This window comes from Moschus berezovskii, chromosome 13 (assembly GCF_049115385.1).
Source record: "Moschus berezovskii isolate FMDL1 chromosome 13, NW_MosBer_1.0, whole genome shotgun sequence".
Taxonomy (NCBI): Eukaryota; Metazoa; Chordata; class Mammalia; order Artiodactyla; family Moschidae; genus Moschus; species Moschus berezovskii.
The window spans coordinates 69,453,116-69,478,621 of record NC_142472.1 but is presented as its reverse complement, the minus strand read 5'-3'; the positions used below and the strand labels follow the sequence as shown (position 1 = coordinate 69,478,621).

General features: G+C 40.8%; 1 long non-coding RNA gene and 1 pseudogene across 3 annotated transcripts in view; one reads left to right on the top strand and one right to left on the bottom strand.

The window, feature by feature from the left end:
* LOC129556256 (uncharacterized) overlaps positions 1-25,506 on the bottom strand; it is a 162,891-nt gene that overhangs the window by 42,208 nt on the left and 95,177 nt on the right. Inside the window, exon 4 of one of the 3 annotated variants that reach the window (XR_008685946.2) lies at positions 2,836-3,234. The exons of the other annotated variants lie outside the window; for them this stretch is intronic. This is a non-coding gene — a long non-coding RNA (uncharacterized LOC129556256). Of the gene's footprint in view, positions 1-2,835; positions 3,235-25,506 lie in introns of those variants that run through there. 3 annotated transcript variants of the gene reach the window in all.
* LOC129556254 (heterogeneous nuclear ribonucleoprotein A1-like) lies at positions 12,127-14,785 on the top strand (annotated as a pseudogene).

Below are 25,506 nucleotides of genomic sequence, written 5' to 3'. Positions count from 1 at the left end.
TTCTATATTGAGAGTTTTCTGTTGATTTATGTGAGTTTGGAAAAATACATGTCCTTCCACCAAAAATACACTCAGTCTCTGGCTATTTCTGTTTCCTTTGGAAGCTCCTCCTCTGCTCAATATCGAATACAGGTTCTCAGTGCTCTTACCTACCTGTCTCTCGTCTCTCTGCAGACATTCTCTTAGTTGAATCTCATCCCTTTTCATGGTTTTACTTATCATTCATGTGACGGCCAGTACCACATCTATATCTCTAGCCCAGAGTTTTCTTCTGAGCCCCACCTCTGAGCATGTAGACAGCCTCTCGACAAGTCTACTTGGTTGGCCCCAAAGCAACTTGTGTGCTCAGTCACTTCAGTCACGTCCAACTCTTTGCAACCCCATGGACCATAACCCCCGAGGTTCCTCTGTCCATGGGACTCTCCAGGCAAGAACACTGGAGTGGGTTGCCAATCCCTCCTCCAGGGGATCTTCCTGACCCAGGGATTGAACCCAGATCTCCTACACTGCAGGCAGATTTTTTTATCCCTGAGCCACAAGAGGAAGCCCAACTTACACTCAATCTAAAGTGAAGCCTTGATTTTTGCCTTCAAAACCACCCCTCCTCCTAACTGCCTAATCTCAGAAAATAGCACCAGCATTCACTTAATAGCTTCAAGTCCAGAAACCTGCAAGTCACATGACATCACTTCTCCATCACACTCCACACTCCATCCTTCACCGAGCCTCAGCAGTACCGTCTACAACTTAACTCATATTTTCTTGTTGCTCCCCATGTCTGCTGCCAGCCTTCTGCACCAAACCATCAACACATCTTGCCTGCACTACCTTCATAGGCTACCATGTACAGTCTCGTTCACTCTTTAGTCCGAGCAGCAAGCACAGTGACCTTTGTAGGACCCATATTGGCCTTCATTCCTACTGTGTTAAAAGTATTTAAATAGCAGGAGAGATCGTATTTTCCATGATAACATGTTTCACACATGCTCTTGGGACCACATGTGATTGGGACTTGGGACTCTCCCCAACTAAGAGATGGAGTAAAACTGCTCTCATCCTTGAATCTGGGACAGACTCAATTAATGGAATGCAGTGGAAGTGACATTATGCAACTTCTGGGCCTAGGTCAAAAAGGGCCAGGAAGCTTCCATCTGTTTTCCTTGAGATTCTTACTTTGGAGAAAGTCAGCTGTAGAAACTTAATGAACTGGAATTCCAATTTCCTGCCTTGTTATCTGGGGAATTTTGAATTTCTTTTCTTTTGGTTTTAAGAAGTAACCTAAAATTTCCTATGTTTTGTTGTTTAGTCGCCCAGTCATGTCCAGCTCTTTGCGACCCCATTCCTGTAACACTAAATAAAATGATACTATTTGTAAAAAAGGTAGACCTCCATTTCAGAAAAGTCATATAAGGCACTCCAGTCTACAGCCTCAGCTGAACTCGCACCACCAACTACCAAACATCTTGACCATCCAGCCTAGCTGAGACTTCGGCTGATGGTCACTGACCCCAGGCAACATCTGAACAAAACTAAATATGAGAATCTGAGCAAGAACTGCCCAGCTGAGTCCCTTATGAATTACTGGCCCACAAAATTTGAGTAAAAATTAAACGGCCATTCTTATACCACTAAATTTGGGGGTTGCTTATTTATACAGCAATAGTGACTGGATCAGCTTCCAACTGTTCTCAGGATAACATCCAACGTTCTTTCTGAAACCGACAGTTCCTGCATGATTCGGATCCTGGCTAGTCCTGCAGTCTCTTCTTGAGCCTTGCTAACCAAGCATCAACCACTCTGACCCTTGCTTATTCCTCTTCAGAAACTCTACTGAAACTATTTTTTCCTTGACTGAAATGCACTCTTTACCTGTTAACACCAATTCAGCCCAAGGATCTTAACTGTCATTTCTTCAAGAACACTAAAATGATACTAAAGGGGGTATTTGCATGATAAGTCTCTTCAGTCATGTCCAACTGTTTGCAACTGTAGCCCACCAGGCTCCTCTGGCCATGGGATTCCCCAGGCAAGAATATTGGAATAGGTTGCCATGTCTATGGTTGTTATTTTCAAATGGAAGAAACTTGAGCAAAATGATCCACTGCTGGGAAGGAGATGATGGAGAGGGAGAGGGGAGGGAGAAGATGATCAGTGGAGAAAGGTGGGCTGCAGGAATTGCATCCCTGTCTCAGACATGGAAGAGAAGGGAGAAAGGACAGGTAACACGTAGGTACCTCCTGCACTCTCTTTGAGCCTGTTCCACCAGCTAAGGCTGATGGGGGGGGTTTGCACCAAGTGTCCCATGCCTTCTGGTTATCCTTGGGATCAGTCAGTGGGAAGTCCTGGCAGGGGACTGGTGGGAGCGGGGAGAGAGAAGTAGAAATATTTAGTCTGCCTGGTCCCTCCTCATGGGGTTGCTTTTGGTTGGCTGCTTCCTTCACTGTGCAATCATGGTCACTGCTCCTCTCAAAGTGGACTTCGTCACACTGGCTCCACTGAGATTCTAAGAGTCTCTCATCTTCCTCTGCCTGCTGTCCTCTCTTGTTACCAGCACCAGGGGACACACTGTTCCCTGGGGCTCCCTACATCCCCCCAAAGTCTTTGTAAAGCGTCTGCTTATTAAACCATCCTCAAATTATCCTAATTTAAGTGTGACATCTGTTTCCTGCTGAGCCCTTGTCAGATACTGGGAGGAATGCTGATGAGTAAGTAGGTGGAAAGGGCAAGAAAACGTTTAGCAGGTAACAAACAACATCTGATTCTATTTTAGTTAAAATACATAGAAAACTGAAAGATACATCACTAAAACAATAAACCAAGGATTAACACGAAAGTACTGAGCAATTGTCATCAGTGTAAATACAGAGAGAATGCTTAGAGAGAGAAACATAGTTCTCTTCCTTTAAACAATGGAATCTTTTTCTCTTTTTCCCACTTAAAGCTCTAAGTAAGCCGAGTCAAGTTCATGAGAGATTACGGAGAACAAACCAGATGAGTCATTTCATCTCTTTTCAGTTACCCACATGGGGTAAACTTAGAACATCACTCTGCAAGACACATTACAGTGGTCTTGGCAAATTAGAATACGTTAAGTGTTATTTTTCTTTTTCTCAAAGTTTTTCAGAATCCAAAAATAAGACAATAACATTTTTGGAATAAATGCCTGAATCGAGACAGATGAACTTTGCCTGAGATCCACAGGGCTTGTGTCAGTTTAGGAAATAACTCTGGCTCCTGAAAGAGGAATAAACATAAATGAGAAATTCTGGCCCCAGTGGATTTGCCACCATCATCAGCAACACCCTAGGCTATTTTTAAGACTTTTTATATTACCATCAACATCAAACACTTTGACTGCTGGAGATAAATGCTAAGAACATTCATAGCGCATTTACTCTGTGCCAGGCAGTGTTCTAAGAAATTATATAAATCAAATTATGTTATCCTCTTGACAATTGTATGATGGAAGACATTATTACTCTTATTTTCAGAATAGAATAGTGTTAATCCCTCAGTAGTGTACAACTCTTGGCGATCTCATGGACTGTAGCCTGCCAGGCTCCCTCTGAATTCTCCAGAGAAGAATACTGGAGTGGGTTGCCATTTCCTTCTCCAGGGGATCTTCCCAACCCAGGGATCAAACCCAGTCTCCCACATTGCAGGCAGATTCTTTACCATCTGAGACAGTGGGAAGTCTTATTTTCAGATAAGGAAATGAAAACATAGAGAGGTTAGGTAAATTGTCAAAGTCATACACTTAACAGCTGTATAACAAAGAAACCCAAGACCCACAGGTCCACTAGGGACAACTTATAATCGGAAATCTAGAGAGATGAGCTTTTGATTTTTTTTTTTTATTCTTTCCTTTTTAACTGCTAAGGAAAGGTCTTCAACCTATAAAGCACACTCAAGTCTCAATCTACATAAAATGTTTTTCCCAAACTCTTGGATTCAGATACTGGAATTTGAAGTCAGATCTGAATGACAGCAATATCTATGTTCTATTGTCTCTCACAATCAAAGAACTACTTTCTAAAGTCATAATTTCCACACAAATCTTCACATAGACCACATAGCATACATGCTAAGTCATTTCAATCATGACTAACTTTTTGCAACACTATGGACTGTACCCTGCCAATTTCCTCTGTCCATGGGAATTCTCCAAGCAAGAATACTGGAGTGGGTTGCCATGTCCTCCTTCAGGGGATCTTCCCTACCCAGAGATCCAACCCAAGTTCCTCATGTCTCCTGCACTGGCAAGTGGGTTCTTTACCACTAGCACCAGCTGGGAAGCCCAGACCACATAGACCTTCAAGTAAAAACATTTGTACCTTCGGGCCGATGAACCTCTTACAATAATTCCATGGTTTTCATAACTTTCAAAACCAAATACAAGAAAAATGCTCAAAAGTAGCTCTTTATCTTTCTCCGAAGTGTTCTAAATCATTTTCTTAAACTGAATTATGATGATCAGAGAAATTATAGAAAATGGTTCTGGTGTTTGTGCCTTGACAGATTAATGGAAATCACTTTGGTATATATCAATACAGCATTATAAAACATTATTTTGTCTATTTACTTATGCTCTATCTAGACTCAGTAAAGGAAAAGATGACTTCTAAAGACACACATAGGATTGTATGATAAAACTTAACCATAAACAAAAATTAAAGTACATGCTGTACACAAAGGTCCACAGAAGGGCTGTACCATCTTCATCAATGCTCATGAACACCATGCTAAGAATCTTGGTATTTAGGTGACCTCAAACTACTGGGAGGACTTCCAGTAGCTCAGTGGTAATAAATCTGCCTTCTAATGCTGGAGACATGGGTTCAATCCCTGCATCAGGAAGATCCCCTGAAGAAGGAAATGGCAACCCACTCTAGTTTTCTTGTATGGGAAATCCTATGAACAGAGGAGACTGGTGATCTATATAGCCCATGGGGTTGCAAAAGAGAGGGACATGACACAGCAACTAAACAACAATAAAAATCATTGGCAAGATTTTTTTTCTTTCATTTGGCAGCATAAAATTCCTGGTTTCGCTGCATAACTCTTGTCCAGCATGTTTCTTTCATCAATGTTTTGATTTTAAGTGTGATACATACTACTGCACTGGTGCATTCTTTCTCTAATCTCATTTTTTTAATTGTTTCATTTCCCATTTCGAAGCTAACACATGCTGATCACATCATAATAGATGAAAAGTAAAACAAATTTCCCTTTGGCCCGCCATCTAGGGATAACCAGTATTAATAACTTCCTTTCCCGTGGTCATGTATGGATGTGAGAGTTGGACTGTGAAGAAAGCTGAGCGCCGAAGAATTGATGCTTTTGAACTGTGTGTTGGAGAAGACTCTTGAGAGTCCCTTGGACTGCAGGGAGATCCAGCCAGTCCATTCTAAAGGAGATCAATCCTGGGTGTTCATTGGAAGGACTGATGCTAAAGCTGAAACTCCAATACTTCGGCCACCTCATGCGACAAGTTGACTCACTGGAAAACTCTGATGCTGGGAGGGATTGGGGGCGGGAGGAAACGGGGACAACAGACAATGAGATGGCTGGATGGCATCATCGACTTGATGGACATGAGTTTGAGTGAACTCCGGGAGTTGGTGATGGACAGGGAGGCCTGGCGTGCTGTGATTCACAGGGTCGCAAAGAGTCGGACACGACTGAGCGACTGAACTGAACTGGACTGAACTGAACTGAACAGGAAACTATATTCAATATACTGTAATAACCTATAATGGAAAAGAATCTGAAAAAGAATATATAGGTCTAACTGAATCACTTTGCTGTTACCTGAAACTAACACATTGTATATAAATAAATATTTTAAAAATAACTTCCTACATTTCTTTCTAGTCTTTTGGCTTTGTATAGCTTTTTATGGTATATAGAAACCAATGCACAATGATATTTTAAAATGTCTATTTTTCAGCATATAAAAGTAACATATGTAATTGTAGAAGATTTGCAAAATGCAGAAAAAAATATGAATTTTATAATTAGAATCTCTCAATGATAACCACAGCTAGTCAACACTTCCACATTATTTATAATTTTTGTGTGTATATATTTTTATGTGGAGCAATGATACACTTGAGTATAATCAATATAGAGATGCTGCTATGAAACTACTTCAGCTGTTACTATTGACTGAAGGGTAATTTGCTGGATCTTCTGGGTTGTAGGTATAGAAGGTTTTGGCGATGGCAGAAATTAAATCTTTGCTTCAACAGTTCAGTTCAGTTCAGTCGCTCAGTCGTGTCTGACTCTCCACGACCCCATGAATCACAGCATGCCAGGCCTCCCTGTCCATCACCAACTCCCAGAGTTCACTCAAACTCATGTCCACAGAGTCGGTGATGCCATCCAGCCATCTCATTCTCCATCGTCCCCTTCTCCTCCCGCCCCCAACCTTTCCTAGCATCAGAGTCTTTTCCAGTGAGTTAACTCGTTGCATGAGGTGGCCAAAGTATTGCAGTTTCAGCTTTAGCATCAGTCCTTCCAATAAACACCCAGGATTGATCTCCTTTAGAATGGACTGGTTCACAAGACATTGCAAAATATGATGATACGTTTGCACCAGCAGTGAGCTTGGGGTTGTCCTACAATCTTTCTTGGTAAGGTGGGAAGAAATTCCTTGGTGCCCTTGAACAGATTTTCCACTTCCTGGTGTCCTTCCCTTGGTTCAGAGACCAAACTAAAATGACAGTAATAAAAATGTCCTCCTTTATCCTGTCACTGTAACCAAGGAGGAATTTATCAGAATGGAGGGGATGGGGGAGCATATTTTTGTAGCACAAAAGCAAAATAAAAAGTCAGAAGTGTTTTTAAATTTAAAAAAATAAAAACCTCTAAGATAGTTCTGGGGAGTGAGGGGGAGGACTAAGTTCTCCTAAACCAATTTAGGTCTCATCTTATTCTAATTAGACGGCTGTCAGTACTCTATGAAAATCTGGTTAGTCAGGGTGGCCCCCTCTTGCCTCCTTTAGAAGTAAACACTGAGGGAAGAGATTGTGCAAATGAATTTAGGCTTGGCTCTTGCACTTATGTTTCTGTGTTGCAAAGTTCTTTAATGATAGGAAGGGAAGGAATTTAAAGGGAGAAATTGGCAGTTAGTTAGCTCCTCCTTTGATTTACATGGGGCCAGCAGTGGGTTTGATTGAGCTCCTTGAAATAATTACTGAGTACTGGGAAAGACCACCCCCTGCCAACAACACACAGCTTATCACCTGGCATGCTTCATCACTGCTTCCAATATGACTCACCTCTTCTCTTGCACCAGCTCGTTCTTTTCCTCTTACATAGTCATTAAAAAGTAAAGACTGAAAACCCTTCATCTCCTCTCAGGGCAGAGCGGGAGAAAGAAACTCAGACATCATCAGAACCTACTGTCCACGGCTGATTATGTCCCCAGGGAAAGACCTCACTTCTAATCAGTGCTGAAATCAGGGGCTATTTCCCTTTTACAGGGAAAAACAAAATCATCTTTCTCTGGAGTTCTCGGAGATTCACTATAGATTCCATGAAAGGAATAAAAGAAATTGTCTTAAAGGCAAAGACATAGGGAAGTGAAGCCTTCACCAAAGACAGCGGATTTGAGAGAAATGCTAGTCCTTGGAAAGGTCACATTGAGATGCTCCCCTCAAGACGATGATGTTATGAGAGCAGCCATGGTCAGTCAATCAGACCATGTGCAGCTCTGTCATTACTAACTGTGTGACCCTGGATAACTCTCTTGAGCTTTCTGGGCCTCCAATTTCTTATTTATCATTGGGGTATATTAATATCACACCTTGGTACATTGAATTGTTCAAGTGTTTGTCACTCAGTTGTGTCTGACTCTTTGTGACCCCATGGACTGTAGCCCACCAGGCTCTTCTGTCGATGGGATTTTCCAGGCAAACATACTGGAGTTGGTTGCCATTCCCTTCTCCAAGGGATCTTCCCAACCCAGAAACTGAACTGGGGTCTCCTGCATTGCAGTCAGACTCTTTGTCAAGTGAGCCACCAGGGAAGCCAGCCATTTGAATTGTTCAAACGAGAATAAATTTGAGATGTCTTCACATTATTATTGTTGTCAGGGTATACCATTGAACACCACAGAAAATAAGTAGGCAAATTGACAGACTGCTGAGAAGTGGGGATAGGGAGAGGAATCCCCTCTGTGAATTGGGTGATCAGAGGGGAAAAGTGGCAAATAGACCAGAACTTGAAACAGGAGAAAGTGCCAGTTGTGAGTAAAAGCTGTGGGGGATTCCAGGCAGACTGTGCAGAGGTCCTGTGGCCGATGAAACAGCTCAGTGATAGAAGAAATGAAGCAAGACCAGTGGCTCTGGAACATATCAAAAAATGAAAGCGTAGCATGAAATGGGAATGGAGAGAGATTCTGGAAGCTTCTTGTCTACCTTTCACTTATGTTCTGGGATAGAAAAATTTGGATGTGACAGCTCGAACAGAACTGAAGAAAAGTAACATAACAACTCACATTCAACAATTAGCAAAGACACATCCAGAGACTGATGGTCTAAAATTTGGCCTGACCGCCCTCAACAAAATTTCAAATCCTTATCTATATTGCACCTACAACATTGCAACATTCTTCCACTAATAAAACATAAGAAGATAAGAAATCAAGAGTATGGCATGATGACCACTGTTATTGCTGCAGATGGTGACAGCAGCCATGAAATTAAAGATGCTGGCTCCCTGGAAGAAAAGCTATGCCCAATATAAACAGCATATTAAAAAGCAGAGACATCACTTTACCAACAAAGCTCCGTATAGTCAAAGCTATTGTTTTTCCAGTAGTCAATAGTCAAGATGACCTTCGGAGACCATCATTTGGTATGGAGGTCGCTTAACTAGACCTCCCAAATAGGCCTATCTCCAGTATGGAAAGGTGGATCCCTGAGATTACGCTGAAAGGGACTTTAGGCAATGGCATATAGCCCACCTCTTTAATCTCAAATCAAAAGTTAACCCAACAGATTTGGGTTCCATCTGCAATTTTTCCACTCTGACCATTCTCTGCTACAGGTTAACTGTCCTGAGAAGTGGATCCAGCCAGTTGCAAAAGTTCTTAATGCATTGCTTACAGCCACCCCCTTCAGGAAACTCCTGCCCAATTTATACAGGAGATACATTTGTCTCTGCGGGGCACTGACACAGAATCTCTCTTCTTTGTTCTCTATAGTCTCACCCTGAATGGTCACACCCAAGCCAGGAATGGTTAGATAACTCCCAAATCTATGCTCTGGCTTCAACCTCTCTCATACACATGAAAACTCTTTGCTAACCATCTCCTGGGTAACCCCATTAGTCTATCCCACTAGCAAATTTCAGATATCCAAAGCAGAATGACCACTTCTCCCAAAGTCCATAAAGGTACTACCATCCACAAAACAGTTTAAACAAAAGAGGTGTTTTTTTTTTTTAATTAAAGTTATTTTTCTTTAATTAGCAACCTTGGCAGGGTGGGGATGGGGGATGGTCACATTTGGACTTCTAGGCAATGGCAGAAACACCAAACCAGAGGATTTTTACATGTCACCCTGGAGAAGAGTTTAAACCAGGCTGGACCCACTCCAGTTCTGGCCACAGTCTTAAAACACCTGGTCCCAGGTTCACTGGTTACAAACTGCCTTTGTTTCTCCCTTTTCCACATTCAGTCAACCATCAGTCCCTACAGCTTCTTTTTTTTTTAACTCTATACTACAGCATTATTTTTAATTGGGATATAGTTTCTTTGTCTCAGGCCTCCAAAGTAGCTCAGTTGGTAAAGAATTTGCCTGAAGTGCAGACCTGGGTTCAATCCCTGGGTTGGGAAGATCCCCTGGAGAAGGAAACGGCAACCCACTCCAGTGTTCCTGACTGGAGAATACCATGGACAGAGGAGCCTGGGGGGCTTACAGGCCATGAGATCTCAGGGCCAGACATAACTAAGTGCCTAACACTTTCACTTTCTTTGTCCCTATAGCTTCTACTGCCTCTTGAGTCTTACCCCTCCCACCCAGCTTTCATCATCACCTGCCTGAGTCTTCCAGCTCCCCATCTAGCCCACCCAAATTTATCCTCCACAAAAATATCTCAATGGTCTTTATCAAAGGCAAACCTAGACATGTCCATTTTTTGCTTATCCCTATCCCCTGGCTTTCAAAACAGTGGTCGAATGCTCCAGCTTAGGACACAGGCCCTTCACACTCTGACTCCTTCCTGCCTCACTGGCTTGCCTTCTCTATCCCCCACACAGGCCCTCAACTCCAGCCCAAATAAGCCACTTGAACTTCCCCACACACATACATTGTAGTGATCTCCATTTCTTTTCCTAGTTCTTCATTAACTCCTTTCCAGACTTTAGAACTCAGGTCAAGCCTTTCATCCCCTTCTGTATGGTTTAGCTGTGCAATATGGTTTAGCTGGGCTTTCTCCATGCCCCCAAAGTACGCTGTTCCTATTTATACCTGACACTCACCACATTGGGCTACACTTACTGCTTTACCTCTTCATCTCACTAAACTGACATTAAGATCCCTCAGGAGAAAGAGCATCTAATTTGGTTCCCCAGCACCTAGTACCACACACTGTACAAACACATAAGCAGAATATTCACCTAGTAGGATATTAACTGTAAGCTACAATATAAGTTATCAGGAAACTATAAAGCGTATGAGAAAAGAATGAATTTGGGTTTCATCAGAGTGTTCTCCATATACATGTCTTTGAATGGAAGGGTATCCCATCAAATGAAACTAGCAGGAAAGAATATTTAGAATATGAGTCTTCTTTTTTCTACTCTTGTAGTCATTTTCCAATGTAAAGTATCCCCTCCAACCCTGCCACAGAGAACAACTATCTGATGCTGGTAAATACAGGGAAAATCATAGCAGAGAAAAATAACTCAGATGATTTGAAGACCACAAATCTACAGGAAATTCTGAAATTAAAAATGCTCTGAAAATAAAAGATTTTTTAGAAAGTCATTTGGCAGCAAAGCTGACCTGACCTGAACTCAACTGATGCAAAACCTGAACCCAAGAGCAATTATTATTTATCACATCCTCAGAACTACAACTTTTTTCGTCAATAATCCCTTCTCCAGTTTCACCCTAAAATCTAATTTTGAAAAAGCAACTTTGTGATTTGGTCCTCAAGTTTCTCGTTCCATTCCCTCACAATACTTTGCACATGTCTCCTTAGTCTCTTCAGTCATTTCCAACTGTGCGACCCCATGGACTGTAGCCCACCAGGCTCCTCTGTCCATGGGATTGTCCAGACAAGAATAATGGAGTGTATTGCCATTCTCTCCTCCAGGGGATGTTCCAAACCCAGGGACTGAATCCACATCTCTTACGTCTCCTGCATTGGCAGGCAGGTTCTTTACCACCTGGGAAGCCCCACAATACTTTAAGGCTTCTTGATTTTCTGTTCTTCCATTCCATTCTTATCGCTGGTCAGAACTCTGTGTCCACTTTCAAGTTAATCTAAAAGAAGACCTTTCGTTATCCAGATAAGTTCTATTTAATACATTATTGAAATAGACCAAAAAAAAAAAATAGAAATGAGATTGTCTACTGTCATTGGGTGTTGAAATTACGGCAACCACCACTCACTCCAAAAAGATTTCTCAATCACTACACTTTTAGGTTAAAAATAAAAAATCTTCAAATTTCTTACTCTCTCAATTAACTTCTTACTTAAAACAAGATTTTCCAGATCCAAACTAAGTCTTTATGCAGGGACTTCAACTTTATATCAGGGAAAAACTCCAAATATCTTTTAAAATTAAAATACAAACAAAGATTTAACAATAAAGGGAATATAGGAGGATTTTCTTACAACTTCAGAATAAGAAAGACCTTTGTAGCTATTATGCCTTATGAAATTCAAAAAGTTTTTAAACAACTAACAAATTTGACTACACAAAAGTTGAAACTTTCTGCAAAGCAAACCACCAAAAACAAAATCAAAAAAAAACAAACAAACAAAAAATAGCTTGGGAGAAATTTATATATTAATTTCATTAATATATAATTAATTTCTTAAAACCATGAAAAATAAATAGAAAAAGCAAGACATATGAACAAATAATTCACAGGAAAGGAAATACAAATAGCTCTTAAATATAGGAAATACATGACCACATTAAGGAAAAATGCAAATTAAAATATGTGGCATTATTTTTAACTTATCACATTGGAAACATTTTAAAATTTTGGAGATAGGCTTGCTGCAAAGCAGTGAAGACAACATGAATTCTTGTATGCTGCTGCTGAGAATTCAAATTGGAACTTCATATGGCGTCAATTTGGCAGTATATTTTGAAATTATAACTGCACATATCACTTAATGCAGCAATTTTACTTTCAGGAATTTATCGGGCAGATTTGTTAGCAGACTGTGAAAATGACACATGGAATGGTTATCTACTACAGCACTGTTGTGAACGGAGAATGTCAGAAATCACCTTAACTTCCAGCATATGGAGTTACCTGTCTATTCTCATCCATTCATTTAGTGGCTATCTGCACAGCTGGTTTTTTTTTTTTTAAGAACAAGGAAGTTCTTTGAAACTGACATGGAAAGATATCCAAGATACATGAAGAAAAAGAAAAGTACTGGACACAATTGCATCTGATAGAATTTATTTTTTAGTGTTTCAGATACTATTTCTAAAATATCTACCCCATAAAATCTAATTTTGAACATCAGTCTCTTCTTGAACTAAACTTTTAGGGGAAAGGAGATTTATGATAATACAATATAGGTAAAAGAAATATATTTTCCAAATAAACTGCTCAAAGAAATTCCCCTTCAAATTGAATGTATTTTCATTCAGTCCTTTACATTCTAGATCACATTGACTCTGTAACTGTAAGTTACTCCCCAGATCCATTGAAGAGCCTTTTCACACACTCAGTTTTAGGACACACAATCATTCAGTAATATTATTCTAAGCACCAACAAAGGACAGAAGATTTAAATCTGTGCAGTTGCCTAATTTGAAAAATGATTCATTTGCAGAGGTATTACTTACAGCAATTAATTAGTTACATCTATAATAAATACAATTAATTAATTATATCCATTCAACCCACAGGTTTGGAGGCATTTTGTACTGTAAAGAACTTTTCCTCCTTTCTGCCCGTGGACGCCGCCGAGAAAGCATCGTTGAAGTCTTCCCCGCCTCCACTGCCGTCATGTCTAAATCAGAGTCTCCCAAAGAGCCCGAACAGCTGCGGAAGCTCTTCATCGGAGGACTGAGCTTTGAAACAACCGATGAGAGTCTGAGGAGCCATTTTGAGCAATGGGGAACGGTCACAGACTGCGTGGTAATGAGGGATCCAAACACCAAGCGCTCCAGAGGCTTCGGGTTTGTCACCTACGCCACGGTGGAGGAGGTGGATGCGGCCATGAACGCAAGGCCACACAAGGTGGACGGAAGAGTTGTGGAACCAAAGAGGGCCGTCTCAAGAGAAGATTCTCAAAGACCTGATGCCCACTTAACTGTGAAAAAGATTTTTGTTGGTGGCATTAAAGAAGACACTGAAGAACATCACCTGAGAGATTATTTTGAACAGTATGGGAAAATTGAAGTAACTGAAATCATGACTGACCAAGGCAGTGGCAAAAAGAGGGGCTTTGCTTTTGTAACCTTTGATGACCATGACTCCGTAGACAAGATTGTCATTCAGAAATACCACACTGTGAACAGCCACACCTGTGAAGTGAGAAAAGCCCTGTCTAAGCAAGAGATGGCTAGTGCTTCATCCAGCCAGAGAGGTCGAAGTGGTTCTGGAAACTTTGGTGGCAGTCGTGGAGGTAGTTTCGGTGGGAATGACAACTTTGGTCGTGGAAGAAACTTCAGTGGTCGAGGTGGCTTTGGTGGCAGCCGTGGTGGTGGCGGATATGGTGGCAGTGGGGATGGCTATAATGGATTTGGTAATGACGGAAGCAATTTTGGAGGTGGCGGAAGCTACAATGATTTCGGCAATTACAACAATCAATCTTCAAATTTTGGACCCATGAAAGGAGGAAACTTTGGAGGCAGAAGTTCTGGCCCCTATGGTGGTGGAGGCCAATATTTTGCTAAACCACGAAACCAAGGTGGCTATGGTGGTTCCAGCAACAGCAGTTGCTATGGCAGTGGCAGAAGGTTTTAATTACTGCCAGGAAACAAAGCTTAGCAGGAGAGGAGAGCCAGAGAAGTGACAGGGAAGCTACAGGTTACAACAGATTTGTGAACTCAGCCAAGCACAGTGGTGGCAGAGCCTAGCTGCTACAAAGAAGACATGTTTTAGACAATACTCATGTGTATGGGCAAAAAGCTCGAGGACTGTACTTGTGACTAATTGTATAACAGGTTATTTCAGTTTCTGTTCTGTGGAAAGTGTAAAGCATTCCAACAAAGGGTTTTAATGTAGATTTTTTTTTGCACCCATGCTGTTGATTGCTAAATGTAATAGTCTGATCATGACGCTGAATAAATGTCTTTTTTTTTTTTAATGTGCTGTGTAAAGTTAGTCTACTCTGAAGCCATTTTGGTAAACTACCCCAACAGTGTGAAGTTAGAATTCCTTCAGGGTGATGCCAGGTTCCATTTGAAATTTATTTACAACCTGCTTGGTGGAGAAGCTGTTGTCTTCAGAACCTTGGTGTAGTTGAACTGACAGTTACTGTGTTGTGACCTGGAGTTCACCATTAAAAGGGTCACCCATGCAAAGTCATGGAGTTTTTTTTTTTTCTTTTTGGTTATTAATGATTGTTGGCACATCCTATGCAATATATCTAAATTGAATTATGGTACCAGATAAAGTTATAGATGGGAAAGAAGCTTGTGTATCATCCATTATCATGTGTAATCAATAAAAAATTTAATACCCTCAAAAAAAAAAGAACTTCTCCTACCTTTCCAGCAAATGTCTCTTACCCTTTACTGACTTGTCTTCTACCTTTACCTGTTTCTCAACTGTTGGCATTCCCAAGGATCTTCTCTTTATAATGGCCCAGGTGACCTCATTTACTTAAAAGTTTCATTTTCTATAATAATGAGATTGACTTCCATCGACTCCATCTAGGTGACCCATGATCCCTCAAGCACATGTCCAAAACTGAGCTCTTCCTTCTTCTCCTGAATCAGAGTCTCCTTTCTTCCTTGCCCCCAGTATCCAGTGTGTGTGTGTGTGTGTGCACATGCTCAGTCATGTCTGACTCTTTGTGACCCCACTGCCTATAGCCCACCAAGCTGCTCTGTCCATGGGACTTTTCCTCATCTTCCTTACAGCACATACATACATACAGCACACACATACAGCACATACAGCAGATACATACCAAGATCTGCTTGTTTCTCCACTAAGCTGCCTGTGTGGTAAGATTTGAAGAAGTGGAACAAGCTTCCTTATCTCTTCATCCCCACACTTATAAAATCTAGTACACAAATCCTCAATAAATTGACTGAATTGAATTGAGTTTAAAGATAATGTCTACTCTACGGTTGTTTTTAAAGCTCCACTGGCATGGGAAGTTAAAGAAGAAATGTTTGAAAGATTAGATATTGGGAATGGCTTCCCCAGTGGCTCAGATGATAAAGAATCTGCCTGCAATGCAGGAGATTCAGGGTTGATACCTAGGTCAGGAAGATCCCCTGGAGAAGGGAATGGCAACCCACTCCAGTATTGTTGCCTGGAAAATCCCATGGACAGAGTAGCATGGTGGGCTACAGTCCTTGGAGTAGCAAAGAGTCGGACACAACTGAGCAACTGAGTACACACGCAACACCCTTTAACATATTGATCAGGTTTCTATTTATTCCATTTCCAGTTCCACTCTTGTCACCACTTGCTGGTGACCCCAGTCTGAATGCTCCCCTTCTCCAGTACTGGGAAAACAAATACCTTTGGCAATCAATTTCCAAATCATCTTTCCTCCCTACTGAACTTTAAAAAACACTTCAGGTGTTTAGCTCCTTACCTAGATTGTATCCTGAAAAGGTGGGCTCCCGAATTATTACATCCATTGTCACAGGACCTTAAATTGGACTCTCCTATTATCCCAGAAAAGGAGGACAAGCTGGATTCTTGTCTCATTCCTATTTTTCTTCTCTGTGACCTTTCTGTCTTTATGAAAAGATTTCCCTAAGTGTCTGGTCCCCCTTTGTCATCATTTTGTAGCTGTCTAATTAGTAATCATAGTCATAACCCTGGCACCTGCTTCAAGTCAAACTGATTTCTGTTTATTAACTATCCCAAGAATTCCCCATTTCTTTCTTTAGTTCTCTTTTGCCTCTTCCTTCTGACTCCCTCTGAATCTCTCTCTCTTTCTCTCTCTCTCTCATACACACACACAGAATTCATAGACACAATCTCCATTATTTGTCTTTCTCAACAATTACTAATGTTCACAAAGCACACATTTACATTTAAGATGGCGCCAGACTCTCAAGACAGATGCACTTTCAGTTCCAAACATACTTTTTGGAGACAGATTTTTTTCTACCAAGAGAAATGCCTAAGAAGAAAACACTCTGTAAACTAATTGGAAAGAAAAAAATTTCAAGCCAAAGTGAGAGAAAACTTTATTTCCTCCTTGGCATGCCCAGAATGCATACTCTAAAATGCAATGTGTATGCAGAAATGACAGAAGCAAAAGATTTCAATTCACAGAGGGATGAAATATCTATAGTTTAATAAAAGCTAGCAGAACAATTGCAGAGAAAAGAGAAATAAGGAGATACAGAGGGACATTGATATACAAAGCAGTTTCAGAACTGGCTTGCCTCTGTTCTCGTAAACAAGAGCTCAGTTAGGTATATAGTCAATATATACTAGATAGGACTCAATAGCTAACTCTTTACCATTTTAAAATATCTTTTTCCTTATCCTAAGGATCACTAACATAGCAATATACCATACAGTTCCTACCCAAGTAATCACAAGATTACACACCAAATGATACATTTTTGTTACTCTTATTATATTTTATTTCAATCTCCTGAACTCTAAGGTATTTTTGTTTGCATTCATTTCTGAAAGGTAAAAGCGAAAGTTGCTCAGTCAAGTCTGACTCTTTGTGATCCCATAGATTATACAGCCCATGGAATTCTCCAGGCCAGAATACTGGAGTGGGTAGCCTTTCCCTTCTCCAAGGGATCTCCCCAAACCAGGAATCGAATCAGGGTCTCCTGCATTGCAGGCAGATTCTTTACCAAATGAGCTATGAGGGAAGCCCATATTTCAAACCCAATTCCTACTATAAATTCCATCTATATTATATTATCTATACATACATATTCAGTTCAGTTCAGTTGCTCAGCCGTGTCCGACTCTTTGCAACCCCATGAATCACAGCACGCCAGGCCTCCCTGTCCATCACCAACTCCCGGAGTTCACTCAAACTCATGTCCATCGAGTTGGTGATGCCATCCAGCCATTCTCATCCTCTGTTGTCCCCTTCTCCTCCTGCCCCCAATCCCTCCCAGCATCAGACTCTTTTCCAGTGAGTCAACTCGTCGCATGAGGTGGCCAAAGTATTGGAGTTTCAGCTTCAGCATCAGTCCTTCCAATGAACACCCAGGACTGATTTCCTTTAGGATGGACTGGTTGGATCTCCTTGCAGTCCAAGGGACTCTCAAGAGGCTTCTCCAACACCACAGTTCAAAAGCATCAATTCTTTGGCGCTCAGCTTTCTTCACAGTCCAACTCTCACATCCATACATGACCACTGGAAAAACCATAGCCTTGACTAGACGGACCTTTTGTGGCAAAGTAATGTCTCTGCTTTTTACATCAAGAGAACTCATTCAGTTCTAAATTGGTGGGAATGAAGCAATACATATGTGTGAAGAGACAGGAAAGTGAAAGCGTTAGCCACCCAGACGTGTCCAAATCTTTGTGACCCCATGGACTGTAGCCCACCAGGCCCCTCTGTCCATGGAATTTTCCAGGCAAGAATACTGGAGTGGGTGTGGGTGGCCATTCCCTTCTCCAGAGGATTTTCCTGACCCAGGGATCAAACCCAGGTCTCCTGCATTGCAGGCAGATTCTTTACCATCTGAGCCAATGGGGAAGCCCTAAGAGGCATTAAAAATCTGAGTTTGACCCTGTCACATGCCTGCCCTCCACTATGAGAAGAACTCAGGCTAGAGATGACCCTAGAATGAGAAGAGATTACAATCCAAACAAAGACCAACAGAACCATGCCCAACCCTTAGATTTATAAGCAATGAAGAAATATTTGCTGTAAGAAGCCACTAAATCTTGGAGTTGTTCATTATGTAACATTGCATAATATTTTGTATTAGTAAAAAGCTGACTAATATGGTATAGCAAGTTACTGATCAATAAGATGAGAAGTCACTTAGCACATTCTTAATAGTGGAACTGTGTGTCGAGATAAAAGTGTTGCTGTGCATTTGTCTATGCCACATTCTGATCTCTGATATCATTATCACTAATTTATTATCATTGGTGAGGAGCAAGGCTTAAGTGCAAGAGGCCTGTCAGTATGAACAAAGCTTTCCTCTCAGGTCCAGGCAGGCATGGACAAAGGCAATCTTTGTTCACAAGGGCAGGGCCTCTAGCACTTAACCAGATGCTTTGCAAAGAGTAGATCTGATCACCCCTTCTCCCATGGGGAGAGAAGCCAAAAGTGTTCATCAATTGGTGTTCATCACAACCTTTACCAATTTCTGTCCTTTATCCTTCATCAGTGAAGATTGTGATGAATATTTCACAAAAGAAGGAATAAAAATGGCCAGTAAATGTGTGAGAGAATACTCAGCTTCCAGCTAATAAATGAATGCAAATTAAAACAAGGTACTATTTTTACCTTTGAAATTGATAATAATTTAGAGATGATAATTTAGAAATTGTCCTACTCTGTTTTGATAAACGTGCAGTGACATGAACAGTCTCATTACCTTCTTCAAATGCTATAAATTGGTAAGACTTCCTGAAAAGGCAAATTGGCAATATAGATCAATGGCTTTAGAAAATATCACAAACTTCACCCAATAATTCAACTTCGAGGAATTAGATACGAAAGAGGTAATCAGAAAAGTGGGCAATGATGAATGTACAAGGAATGTCCCCCTAGGTTTGTCTACAATAGAAAAAATTGGGAGTCACCCAGAAGAATGGCTAAATAAATGATGGCATACTTATTTAATAAAACCTTTATTTTGGGAGGCTCCAAAATCACTGCAGATGGTGACTGCGGTCATGAAATTAAAAGACGCTTACTTCTTGGAAGAAAAGCTATGACCAAGCTAGACAGTATATTAAAAAGCAGAGACATTACTTTGCCAACAAAGGTCCATCTAGTCACAGCTATGGTTTTTTTCCAGTGGTCATCTATGGATGTGAGAGTTGGACTGTGAAGAAAGCTGAGCGCCAAAGAATTCACGCTTTTGAACTGTGGTGTTGGAGAAGACTCTTGAGAGTCCCCTGGACTGCAAGGAGATCCAACCAATCCATCCTAAAGGAAAACAGCCCTGAATAGTCATTGGAAGGACTGAAGCTGAAGTTGAAACTCCAATAATTTGACCATCTCATGCGAAAAACTGACTCATTGGAAAAGACCCTGATACTGGGCAAGATTAAAGGTAGGAGGAGAAGGGGACAACAGGGGATGAGATGGTTGGATGGCATCACTGACTAGATGGACATGAATTTGAGCAAGCTCCAGGAGTTGTTCATGGACTGGGAGGCCTGGCGTGCTGCAGTCCATGGGGTCACAAAGAGTCGGACACAACTGAGTGACTGAACTGAACTCACCAATATTTCCCATTAAGATTTCATCTTTTAAAAGAAAATGATTTTTAAAAGTGTCTAGATCAATAATGTTAAATACAGTACAAATATTTTTCTTGCTGTTATTTTTCCTTTTAATTTTATTTATGGTGTTTAGATAGAGTGCCTGATGAACTCTGGACAGAGGTTCGTGATGTTGTACAGGAGACAGGGACCAAGACCATCCCCATGGAAAAGAAATGCAAAAAAGCAAAATGGCTGTCTGAGGAGGCCTTACAAATAGCTGTGAAAAGAGAAGCAAAAAGCAAAGGAGAAAAGGAAAGATATAAGCATCTGAATGCAGAGTTCCAAAGAATAGCAAGGAGAGATAAGAAAGCCTTCCTCAGCGATCAATGTAAAGAAATAGAGGAAAACAACAGGATAGGAAAAACAAGAGATCTCTTCAAGAAAATTAGAGATTCCAAGGGAACATTTCATGCAAAGATGGGCTCGATAAAGGACAGAACAGAAGCAGAAGATATTAAGAAGAAGTGGCAAGAATACACAGAAGAACTGTACAAAAAAGATCTTCACAATGAAGATAATCACGATGGTGTGATCACTCACCTGGAGCCAGACATCTTGGAATGTGAAGTCAAGTGGTCCTTAGAGAGCATCACTATGAACAAAGCTAGTGGAGGTGATGGAATTCCAATAGAGCTATTTCAAATCCTGAAAAATGATGCTGTGAAAGTGCTGCACTTAATATGCCAGCAAATTTGGAAAACTCAGCAGTGGTCACAGGACTGGAAAAGGTCAGTCTTCATTCCAATCCCAAAGAAAGGCAATGCCAAAGAATGCTCAAACTACCGCACAATTGCACTCATCTCACACACAAGTAAAATCATGCTCAAAATTCTCCAAGCCAGGCTTCAGCAATATGTCAACCATGAACTTCCAGATGTTCAAGCAGGTTTTAGAAAAGGCAGAGGCACCAGAGATCAAATTGCCAACATCTGCTGGATCATGGAGAAAGCAAGAGAGTTCCAGAAAAACATCTATTTCTGCTTCATTGACTATGCCAAAGCCTTTGACTGTGTGGATCACAATAAACTGTGGAACATTCTGAAAGAGATGGGAATCCCAGACCACCTGACCTGCCTCTTGAGAAACCTGTATGCAGGTCAGGAAGCTACAGTTAGAACTGTACATGGAACAACAGACTGGTTCCAAATAGGAAAAGGAGTACGTCAAGGTGGTATATTGTCACCCTGCTTATTTAACTTATATGCAGAGTACATCATGAGGAACGCTGGCTGGAAGAAGCACAAGCTGGAATCAAGATTGCTGGGAGAAATATCAATAACCTCAGATATGCAGATGACACCACCCTTATGGCAGAAAGTGAAGAGGAACTCAAAGGCCTCTTGATGAAAGTGAAAGAGGAGAGTGAAAAAGTTGGCTTGAAACTCAACATTCAGAAAACTAAGATCATGGCATCTGGTCCCATCACTTCATGGGAAATAGATGGGGAAACAGTGGAAACAGTGTCAGACTTTATTTTGGGGGGCTCCAAAATCACTGCCGATGCTGATTGCAGCCAGGAAATTAAAAGACGCTTTCTCCTTGGAAGGAAAGTTATGACCAACCTAGATAGCATATTAAAAAGCAGAGACATTACTTTGCCAACCAAGGTCCATCTAGTCAAGGCTATGGTTTTTCCCGTGGTCATGTATGGATGTGAGAGTTGGACTGTGAAGAAAGCTGATCGCTGAAGAATTGATGCTTTTGAACTGTGGTGTTGGAGAAGACTCTTGAGAGTCCCTTGGACTGCAAGGAGATCCAACCATTCCATTCTAAAGGAGATCAGTCCTGGGTGTTCATTGGAAGGACTGATGCTAAAGCTGAAACTCCAATACTTTGGCCACCTCATGCGACTAGTTGACTCACTGGAATAGAGTCTGATGCTGGGAGGTATTGGGGGCAGGAGGAGATATTGGGGGCAGGAGGCTGGATGGCATCACCGACTCGATGGACATGAGTTTGAGTGAACTCTGGGAGTTGGTGATGGACAGGGAGGCCTGGCGTGCTGTGATTCATGGGGTCGCAGAGAGTCAGACACGACTGAGTGACTGAACTGAACTGAACTGAACTGATGGTGTTTGTAGACGATCATATTGATTTCTTTCTCTTTTATATTTTAGAAGTTGGTTACCATGTCAACATGATTTTAAGCATTTGTTCTGTTTTTAAAACTTTTTATTTTGTATTGGGGTATAGACGATTAACAATGGTGTGATAGTTTCAGGTGAACAGCGAATGTATTTCTTTGGCTGAGTCCCTTCACTGTATTCAAGCTTTTTGTCTATGCCTGTCTCTACTAATTGACTGTGACTCCCAAAAGAGGAGTGGTCACACTTTATTCATTTTTATATTTCCCATGATACACTGCTGCTGCTAAGTCACTTCAGTCGTGTCCGACTCTTTGCAACCCCATGGACTGTAGCTCATCAGGCTCCTCTGTCCATGGGATTCTCCAGGCAAGAATACTGGAGTGGGTTGCCGTTTCCATCTCCTGAGGATCTTCCTGACCCAGGGACTGAACCCAGATCTCCCTCAATGCAGGCAGATTCTTTACCATCTGAGCCACCAGGGAAGATTTTTTTTCTCATGATACATAGCACCCACCAAAAATCAGAATTGAAGAGCTGTGTGGAACTGAATTTCTATGTGCCTTGCTGTAAGTTGTTCCTTGCTGATCAATGAGAAATAACTAAAAGCAGATAACTTAAGTGCTAAATGAAAGGAAAATTGGTAAGTAGAGTTTCATTTTAGGCAAAACTTAAGAAATTATCCATTTCTCTTAACGACAGAAAACCATAAGTCCCATGTCCAGAGACCTGAGACTTTAGACCCAATAGGCACTGGGTTTATGCCCAGAGAAGCTCTAATTTCTGGAAGTACCTGTTGAGATTTGTCTTTGATGAGTTACTCCACAACACCATAAATATTGCAGATAAAAATCATAGTTTATATGTTAAGGAAAATGCAAAAGGTGGTATATCTAGTTTAACAAAGCAGATTAATCTCCTGGGAAAACTGAGCATAACACACTTGAAAGTGTATTTTTAAATTTCCTCCTATATTTTCTGACCCACAGCTTGTCACTTTTACATAAATATTAGCACAAGGCTATTTTCTGAGAGTCAAACTTTAAACAAAAGTAACCATGCATCCATTCAGAGATGAAAAATCATGTAGTCCCTCATGATAAAAGTGTGTTTCTGTCCTAAAAGAAAATCATTGCAGTAACTGAAATTCCTAAAGTCAATGGAAAGTGTTTCTTTCTGAGAAGTGGTTCTACTGAGGTCAGAGTGAGCAGATTCTGTGATTCAAAATGTCAACTACAAATTGGCACTTGCCATGGGCACTTGCAATCTACCTCTACAAGGATTAAATCAGGTGCTGCTGCAGCTGATGACTTTCAGAACCCCCTGAAAGGAGTTCAGGGTGGACAATAGAAATGAGGCACTCTGTGCCCTGGGAAAAACTGGCAGAACAGGTCTTCAGATAATTAATTAGATATATTCAGGAGCTGATTTTATGAACCCAATTCTTGTATCTTTTCATATCTAAAAAATGCACTAAAATCCTTCATGACGAGCTCTGCTCTTCATGACTGGCAGCTACCTTCGTGAAACTAGCAGAAACCTGCAAAAAATATGTGCTTGAACTGTACTCCTTCTTCACCAAAATCACACATGTGCTGACTGACCTTCCCCCCGCCTCTTTGGAGAAGTTTCTCAGAACTATCAAGATGCTATCTCCTGGACTACAAGCCTCATTTTGCCCCAGATAAAACTTAACTCACAATTCTCAAGTTGTGCATTTTTTTATGTCAACAAAAACATATATCTAAGCAGGAAGTGTGCTCGACTTGGGAAACACCCAGCAAGGAGTTGTCTGCAGGCTGGTAGGCTCCTATTCTCCAATCAGGCTAAAGAGCAGCTTTCAGCAACCCACTTGACAATTCTGATTGAGATGAGGTTGCAGACTGCAATGGGTCAAGAAAATCTAAGGGCTAGTTACCTTGACTACAAACATGCTAAAAAGCAGGGACCAAAGAGCAGGAAGTTGGCAGGGAATAAGAAAACTTGATAACCAAGCACAGAAGACGGTAAAATGTGGCTGTGACAGTTATCAGCTGTCCAGGTTTTAGTCTCAGATTGAAATGGAAACAATTGCAAAGAAGACTGCCCTATACAAACACAAGACACCAGAGGCTCTCCACATAGGCTGCTGTTGTGTTCCATTCTATAATTGCAAGTTGAAGCTCTGTTTGAGCATATTTACTATAGGACAGAATCACAGCATGTGATAGACCACCTTAAATACCTCCCACCCCTCTCAGCCCCCAACAGAACCACTCAGACATCACACATAAGGAAGCTGACATCCAAAGAGTTATGGCACTTGTCCTTTGGCTGAGTAATTTTGCAGTTGAGATAAGGTATGCCAAAACCTGTAAGTTCAGTTCCTCTAGAGACAGGCTAGTACAGCTGTTAAATAATCCAAAGGTGAAACCAGAAAGAGCTGGTTGGTAATTCTGACACTGCCACTCTTTAACTGTGTGAACTCAAATAAATCATTGAGCCTCAGTTACTGCATATGTAAAATGAAATTAATACCTTGCTTCATAGATAGAATTGAGTATTAAATAAAATTTTATTTAAAATTATTTTGTAAAATGCTTAGCACATTGCTTAGCACATAATATACTACTATTATTACTATTAATTTTTAACCACCTAACACTTCACTAGCTCAGCTGGGTTCCCAGCTGCTGTTGCTGCTGCTGCTAAGTCACTTCAGTCGTGTCCGACTCTGTGCGACCCCATAGACGGAAGCCCACCAGGCTCCCCCGTCCCTGGGATTCTCCAGGCAAGAACACTGGAGTGGGTTGCCATTTCCTTCTCCAGGGTTCCCAGCACTACTAGGCAAAGTTTTCATTTGTCCTTGGTCAGTCTTCTTTCTTGTTCCTCAAAGAGACACTTCCAAACCTTCCTTATCAGTCAATTTATCAGTCCCTCTGTGTGCCTTCCACCTTACTCAAGGTTAAACTTATTTGAGATAACTGAATAAAATGATGGAAAATATTTTATTATTCTGGATAAGCTTCCTCATTCATTCAATTCAGTGCATCAATGAAATATTATATGCCAGGTACCATATATATGATCCCCACCCACAGGTGATTTCTAGCAGAGGATGAGAATTAGACAAGTTTGTAGACTAAACTATAAGTTAAAAAAAAAGAAATTGTATATTAGACACACAGGATGCTATGGCAGCAGACATGGGCATATGAAAAATGTTCAACATCTAATCATCAGGGAAATCCTAATCAAAACCACCATGAGATGTCACTTCACATCCGTAAAGATGGCTGTTATCAAAAATAATTATTAGAAAAGTAAAAGAAAATTGTTGATGACTAAGTGGAACAACTGCAATCTTTGTACCTCAGTAGGAATGCAAAATGGTGCAACTACTATTGAAAACAGTATAAAGGTTCCTCAAAAAATTAAAACAAAATTTACCATCTGATCTAACAATTCTATTTTTGGATATTTCTTTAAAAGATTTTAAATCAAGATCTCAAAGAGATATTAGCATTTCCATGTTTATTATAGCATTATTCACAATAGCCAACATATGGTAACAACCTATATGTCCATCAGCAGATGAATGGATAATGAAA